We start from the raw sequence: 8,476 nt of genomic DNA, 5'->3' as shown, positions 1-8,476 counted from the left end.
GGGGAGTGTTAAAAAGATTAGTAATTTGAATCTACTGTTTCAGGTAGTCCAAGAGTTTGATCTAGAATCATCTAATCCTTAGGTTATATTCTATATTGATGTTCCACAGGAGTTACAAAACTCTTAATATTTCTGTTAATGGAATAATGTAGTGGAGTTTTAATACCTAGTCTTTTCAGTTCCTTTGTAAGTGCCTATAAATTGGCTTGCTGTTAGTGTTGTAATCAAGCAACAATTTCAATAACAAAGATTAAAGTTACTCCAAAACATACATGTGTTCACTTCTGTTTTCCGCTGTGCCAACAATAACTACCATTATAAAAATCCTGTGTATTCAAAATTATTGGAATTTCACCTTATGGACTTATGTTGGTAGCTTGGTTTCGCTTAACTCGGGTACTTACGTGGGTCAAGTTCAAGAAGAAACAAAGGAGCCTTTTCAACAAAAGAAGAAGAAGTTTAAGAGGAGGTGAATAACGTACGTATACTGAGCAAACCTTACCCATGGACACATCGGTCAGTAACTCAGTATACTACGACTGAACCTGGTAAGTTTCCATTTTCTTGTTGTTAGTTACTCTAGTTTTATTTCGATATATCTTTTGTATATTTTGTGTGGAACAACACCCGCTTACAACAAACAACTGCATTATTGTGAAAAAAATGTATATCCAAGACTTTTTTGCAATTCGATAGGGGCATCCATTCTCAACTTTCGTTAGCCTAGTTCTTACATTCAGTTCCTGGTCAACTGGATGCGGCATGTAACAAAAAGAGGCTGTAGTCGTGCACTCTATCACGACTCTATAAGCTTAAAATACAATTTAAGTACTTTCTCCTCGCTTGTACAAGATATTCCTCCCTTTCAACTTAATATAGAAATTCATTATAATTTTAAGATCTCTTCTTAATTTAACAGGAGAAAATACCATAGAACGGGACATGTAGATAGGGACGACACTGTTTTTAAGCCCTTCAGCTACACATAATAAGACAATGTCTATGCATGCTCTACTCTTACCATTACTGTATCTGTTATTTCTTATTTTTCTATTTTAGGTTGTGAGTGACATATCACACAAAAGAGACTAGCTTAGTGGGAATGGGGCATTCTGATCTTGCTGCATTGGATTAGGGATGTGCTTCAGCTAACCAATATCTATGATAGTAGAGTAGTGGCTAATGGAGCACAGAAAAATAATGTAGCTAACCAGACAGTATCTGTTGACTTGATTAGTATACCCAGTAGTAAACTAGGGTCAATTAGTGAACACTGTCAATTGACTAGCTAGGCATATAAAGATGTCATGTCAGCCACAATATGGTTTTTCCAAGGAAGTCTGCATCTTAGTTCTGAATGTTGGGCTTGCGTAATGACAATACAAATTATAAAAACAAATAAATAATTCTAATCATATTAACTTAGGAATTCAAATCAAAGGATTAAGCTTTGAATTTAAGTGGTGGATCCTTGGATATGAATTCCAAGCTTCCAACATTCTCCGTGCATGTTACTTTGTCATAATGAACATTTTTATAACCTTGTATGCGAATATTGTTAGATTGTAAATACTAACTCAATCGGTGAAATGTCATTGTCTGAACGGATATAAAGGCATATACATTTAAGGGTATGTATTCTGACGACGACAATAAAAGACTCTTTATTTCGTTGCAGTGAGTCTTTACAAAATGGGCCACTAGTTTGCAGTTTCTGCAGTGCGATTTCAGCAGCATTATCAAATTTCTTTCCATCATTCCTTGAATCCGGGGACCGGATGTTCCCCTGTACTGCCAAACATGTTCAAGAGAATCTAAAGCTAAAGCCTAAAAGGAGGAGGAATGTTATAAGATTGTCCTTAGCAAAACTGCCCACATGAATTTCAATTATTCGCATTATACAGATGATGATGATGACTAATCAATTCAATTATATACAAACTAGTACTAGTCATTTACAGTCTGGTGTGCATTGTGACATATCCTCCTACCCACCGAGACCGACCGAGAACCCAACAAGATTTGTGTCCTGGTCGATAAGTTCTCGTTAACTATCCGACATTCTTAAATTGTTCCCAAACATACCCATTAATATTAAATCTTTAAATCCGGTAGTAAATTCTTTTTGTGGGAATGTTATATATGCCCTCGGTTTCGGTTTTGATGGGCCTTGTATAAGTACCTTTATGAACTTTTACAAATACCCCCAATGGTATAATCGGAAATTTTAGTAACTACATAATTCTCAGAATTCCTTTTTTAACCTTTATATGTTATTTTCGTTGTTCTTTTATCCCTAAACACAGAGAGAAATCTTCATCGCTCACACCACCCCGTCTCCAACTCCATCTCCATCGCCTCCATCACAACCAACACCTTCACCTCCACTGCAATCTTCAATTCGAAACATGTCAGTCGACATGTATTCATTTTAGAGTGAGTTTTCGGCGGAATAATTGAGAAAGGAATGAATTTTAACTAGAGACTAGACTAGCGGAAGAATCAATTTAGAGTCTGAGATCGAGAGAAATTTATTATTATCAGTAGTTCATCTTGAAGGTTAAGGAGAGATCTCATCTTACGAATCAATTTCTGGTAATTCAATTATTATTTTTAGATTCGATCTACAAATTTAGACATAAATTCATAAAATCAGGATCATAACTGGAAATGAATGAGATGGATGTCCGTAAAATTAATGATATGGTTTGGAGATTGATTTGAATAATAAACGACATGGATATCAAATAATAAGGTAAACAATCGATTAAATATTTTAAATTTTTTTTACATTTTTTTTTATGATTTTGATTCCATAAATCTAAGCAAGATCAATTTTGTGTGATTGTGTTTCAAGTATTTACCGGCAACGGTTTAGTTAATTTTTTGTTTTATTGGTGTTGCAGTGAAGGCGGTAGTGGTGGTTGTTGTGCTTGTTCTGGTGGTGGTGGTTGATATTTGTTTTTCAGTGGAGGTGATGGTGTGGATTCGTAGTAGTCATAGAAGTGGTACCTGATAGTGGAGTAACTAAGGATTCCCACTTGATAATAGGCATAGACCGATATAAGTAAGGTAGAATAAAAACTTGGGTAACTCTTTCCACAGTCTTGTTCTGTATATTTTTTATTGAAAGTTAAGCTTTTGTAGGTACTGACATAACTAGATAGGTATGCAAGTGATAATACTATCAGAAAAATCATGTTGATAATGATACAATTTCATTTCTAATGTTTTGCTAAACCCGTTGTGCTAATATGTTATAGATGAAAAATGCTTCCACGTCTTTTTTTGAGCAACCGTCGGTCTTCACACAACAGGAGATATTGGTTTTCATCTGCACAAGGTACAGTTTTATAGATTCCATTTTTGCCAGATTTGATCGCCCTTGCGGATCCATTTTGTAGCCTTTATGGAAAAACTTTTAAATAGTTTGAACAAACTATCTATACTATATATGTTGAAAATTTGGTGATGGAGGAGGTGCTGAAGGTTATGAGTGTGCGGAAAAGCATCTTGTTTCCAAACAGAAAAATGATCTTAATTGTAATTGTTCATTTTTGCAGTTGTATGGACCTAGAATTATTCTCTGACTGGGTGCTTTCCTAATTGTAATTGTTCATTTGATAAACACATTGTTGATTTGTATATATATTGTGGTAGGATGTTTGTTAGCGGCCACGGGATGTGTCACTCATTTAATATGTGTGACCATACTAACTTCAGCCACTCTTACACATTCACAAATGCCAGGAACTAGGAACGTTGACATAATTGTAGAACTGGTATTTTTAATGAAAATTTCTTGTTTTATGCACGCAAAAATCTTACAGAACTGGTATATGTATCTGTAATGATAATTTCGTTTTTTTATGCATGCAACATACTCAATACTGCATTGTTTTTGTCTTGACAGGTGTATATAGCTGCATTGATGTTCCCCTCTAGTCACTGTGGTGTGAACTGATTCAGGGGTCGCTGGTTGGGGAATTATTGATTCCCTGACACCACTATGAAGTGCTCAAACACTATTCCGAAGAGCATCATGGAGCTGAGAAGGATGGCTATTGTCTAACTAGTTTATATTTAGATTCTCTTCCATATTCTTTCAGGTATTCTCTATCTTGATGCATTTTTTGATCCTTGAGTCTATCTGGACAAGAACATACATACATATATCCATTTTGGCTTGGGATTAACAGTAGTTAACTTTATCTAGTTTCCTCAATTTCGTTCATGGACTTTAGATTTTGGGGACAACTTGATAAAGTTGCTTTCACTTTTGGAGGCAACTTGAGCTAGTTGATTCCAGATTTGAAGGCAACTTGGTTATGTTTTTGGGTCCATTCATGCATCTAAAATTATCTTATACATATATCTTAAAGTAGTTGCGACGAATCAGTGGTGCAATGGTAAAACAGGGTTGTGTTGAGTTGTTGTTATAGCCAGCTGAACTAGCGGAGATTAGGTTGTGTTGAGTTGCTGAGATTAGGTTGTGTTGAGTTGTTGTTATAGCCAGTTGAACTGGTGGATATTATGTGAATGTACAGAGTTTTTGAGCTTCCAATTTTGTTTGTTTGCAGCAATGATGGAGGTAGTGGATTAGCAGGTAGAGTTTGTGGTCATGAAGTTGTTGCATTAGCAGAGATGGAGGATGTGATACTGTCTGGTGGTGGTTCGAATTGTTGGTTGTGCACTGAAAAGAGATATGAAGTGGCAGGTGCTGGTATGTGATTTTGATATGTTACTTTGTATTGACGAATCTGTGGTGCAATGGTAGCACAACTGACTATATGTCAGAAGATGTGTGTTCGACTCACACTAGGTTCACTTTTTTGTGTACAATTTTTATTTTTTGGAGACAACTTGTGACAGTTTCCTCCATATATGAAGACAACTTGCGCTAGTTGTTTTCACTTTTGAAGACAACTTTGTGCTAGTTGCCTTCACTTTTGAAGACAACTTGAGTTAGTTGCCTCAGATTCGGAGACAACTTGAATTTGTTGGCTCCATTTTGTTTTGCAACTTGTTTTTGTACACTATTTATTGGAAACAACTTGAGCTAGTTGCCTCCACTTTTGGAGACAACTTAAGCTAGTTGCCTCCGGTATGGACACTATTTATTGGAGATAACTTGAGCTAGTTGCCTCCGATATGGACACAATTTCTGCTAGTTGACTCCACATGGTAGTGGTGGTCGTCGGCGACGATGGTTGGCGGCGGTGGTGGTTAGCAGCGGCGGTGGGTGGCGGTTACTTACGGCGGCGGTGTGATTGGTGGCGGTGGACATTGGTGGTGTTGGTTAGCGGTGGTGGTTGGCGGTGGTGGTGGTTGGTGGTTAGCGGTGGTGGGCAGTGGTGGTCGGCAGTGGTGGTCGTTGGTGGTGGTTGGTGGTGGTGGGCAGCGGTGGACTTGGTGGTGGTGGTTGGCGGTGGACAGTGGTGGCGGGTAGTATAGGTATTTTTTTTTGTTTTTTTTTTTAATAATGGTTAGCCCTTTTTGCATATACACTATATAAAAGAGGTTTTTTTAGAAATGTATTAAGTTTAAGGATGTTTGTAAAGTTCAAAGGAGTATATTTGCAAGGGACCTCATAGTAGGGGTATATTGATAATGTTCCCATTTTTTTTCTCTTTTGTTGTTGTTTTAGTGTCAAATTTAATGCAAAAATAAATCCGAAAATACCCGTAGAAATGTAAAAAACCTTCGTCTGTTTAGCGATGGACTAAAAGTTATCCTAAACTTTCAACTAAAACTGGACAGATTTAATGTTTCTTTTCCCAAATTTCATATAATTACTGCATTATAATTTCATATAATTTTCTTTTAACAGTGGTTATTTATGTACCCAGAAAAAAAAACTGTGATAAAACATACCCAAAGGTCTAATAATTTATAATTTTCTTTCCTAGTTAAATGAGTTTTCTTTTAAATGAATTTTCTTTTCTGAAATTGTTTTTTGCTCCTATAAACCAATACGTGTACAGGAATGTAAGATTTTTTTATTAGACCTCTAATTCAGATACAGACTCTCATTATTAAATTGTACAGGAGAAACAAGAGTATCATTTATTCTTTTATCAGAATCACATAGTAGCCAGAGGAGTGTAGTCTGAGCAACTGCAGTGGTGCGAGTATAACCAAAGATCAAAGAGGAAAAAAAAGATCAAATTTTGAGTTTAATCTGGTGTGTGACCCTACGGTGGAAAAACTAAATTTGGTCAGAAGGACATTATACCAACGCCTGGTATTGGGCGTAGAATATGCCAACGCCTGGTGTGGGGCGGGTAGTATATGTTCGCCCGATTGAAAAAAAAAAAAGAAAAAAAGTAGGGCGGAGGTATTATGCCCGCCCCATGCATTTGAAGTTTGTAAAGAGTGGGGCGGAGGTATTAAGCCCGCCCCACACAAAAGAAAAAAAAAAAAAAAAAGACGGGCGTGCATTATACGTTCGTCTGGTGTGGGGCGTGGACTATACGTCCGCCTGGGGTGAGACGTGGACTATACGTCCGCCTGGTTATGGGGCGTAGACTATATAAACGCCCGATTATATTTGGATTTGGTCTTGGTCGCCGATCAAATTTGGTCTGGATTTTAATCTTTGATCAAATTTTGATCGATAGTCCGTCCCACTGTGCCTATCCACTGGACACTATATTTGGGTTTATTCGTCCATTGTGGACGCTCTCAGACACGTAAACAAGGCAAGTTTCAAAACAAAAAAAAGAAGAGGAAAGAAATGCAAAGGAGTCAATATTTTGGTTTTGCAGCATATAATGGATTCTGTCACGCATGCTCTGCTTTTACCTTTTCTTCATCGGCTTTATGACTGCCACACTCTTCTTTCTACAATTGTAGAGATAGCCCACTGTGATCACTGATCTGTATAGCTCGGCTTGCGAGTTATTGTTACAAAGACTGTAACAGCGTTTACGCAAAGAAAATATCACCACCTAAATATCAGTCTTATTTAGGGGTGTCAACGGGTCCGGGTTCTCCCGGGTATCACTAGACCCGGACCCGTACCCTACTTATAAAGGTCGGATCCTGGTCCTAACGATTCCGGGTCCGGTTCCTACACTTTTGGACCCGGAACCGGACCCGTTTAAATACCCGGGTACCCGTCGGTCCTGCGTACCCATTGGATCTTAAGAAAACTATTAAAAAAACTTCAAAAACTTAATATTTGTCTCTTTTTGGCTTGGATTTAAATAACTTTTATAAAAATTATTATTATTTCTTATTAATGTACTAAATAAAGATTAAATATAAGAGAAAAATTTAAAACGAGTAAAATATCAAAGCTAAAACTAGCAAAAACATGAATAAAAGTATGAATAAACGGGTACCCGATACCCGCGGGTACCCAACGGGTATTACCCGTTTGGACCCGTTTAGATTCGGGTCCAATCGGGTAATTACCCGTCGGGTCCTAAGTTGCTAATGGGTCCAATTTTAGGACCCGGAACCGGATCCAAATCTACCGGTTCCGGATAATGAGTACCCATTGACAGCCCTAGTCTTATTCCATCACAAAGTTAACAGACAATGACATTACCAAATTATGATTGTCATTCACCCAGCTTCTTTCCTCTACCTCTGCCCATAGCCTCGATTACTGCATAATAATACTAACAATCTTTATTGGTAATGGACAACAGTAAGGAACTAATTGAGATATTACAAATGATGGGCAATATAATTATCAAATGATGTTATTGCAGCTGCATGAACCAAGCTCCAACAAAAGGATAACCATCTGTGGTCGTGCTTGGTGGAGTGGAATGACCCCGGGAAATAAGTATGTACTTTGTGGATAACAGGGAGCACGTGTTTTCGCATTGCACGAGAGATTCGAGGACTTACTATATCACCATAAATCATTTTGGAAGATAAACACTCATGAATCATAGTTTAATTAAGGAAACAGTAGAGTCAGTAGGATACGCCCCTTTGAGATTTGCTAGACAAAATGTTAAGCTGGGAATGACACCGTGTTTAATGAGGTGCTAATCGGCTAATGATCGAATAGTAGATATACACAACACACATGATTATACTAATCACAAATTGGGATTTGGGACATTGTACTCCAGTATCTTATTATAGAATGTCTACTTCCGTTAATCTGACTCAACATTTGGATCTGATTGGTTCCGAGTAGAATCCCTAACCATCTGGGTTCTGATTTTGTGTTTTGTAACCCTTAAATTGTCATCTGACTCAAACCACAGCCCTGACCGGTTGACCCAGAGCTGTTTCAATCAAAAGATAAAACAGAAGTGTTAGACACGCCGATTTTAGTCCCACCAATATTCCCGAGAGGGAATCGTGCGGCAGGTATTTAAAGGTTCTAGCAATGGATTATAAGGATGTAAAGTGGACCATGGTGTTTGTATCTGTCGTTGGGATTCTCGGTATATATTTTTTCGATAAACCTAGAGTTTCCGAAGATTAAATGCCTCTCACTTAACGTCCT

General features: G+C 37.5%; 1 long non-coding RNA gene across 1 annotated transcript; it reads left to right on the top strand.

Annotated features, from left to right (window-relative positions):
* The first annotated feature begins 4,046 nt into the window (after positions 1 to 4,046).
* LOC113338548 lies at positions 4,047 to 4,739 on the top strand. Its single transcript, XR_003354790.1, has 2 exons — positions 4,047 to 4,109; positions 4,581 to 4,739. It is a non-coding gene; the product is annotated as an uncharacterized LOC113338548 (long non-coding RNA).
* Positions 4,740 to 8,476: the final 3,737 nt, after the last annotated feature.

The sequence above is a fragment of the Papaver somniferum genome, chromosome 1, assembly GCF_003573695.1.
Source record: "Papaver somniferum cultivar HN1 chromosome 1, ASM357369v1, whole genome shotgun sequence".
NCBI classification, from domain to species: Eukaryota; Viridiplantae; Streptophyta; class Magnoliopsida; order Ranunculales; family Papaveraceae; genus Papaver; species Papaver somniferum.
This window is presented reverse-complemented; position numbering and strand designations above follow the sequence as displayed.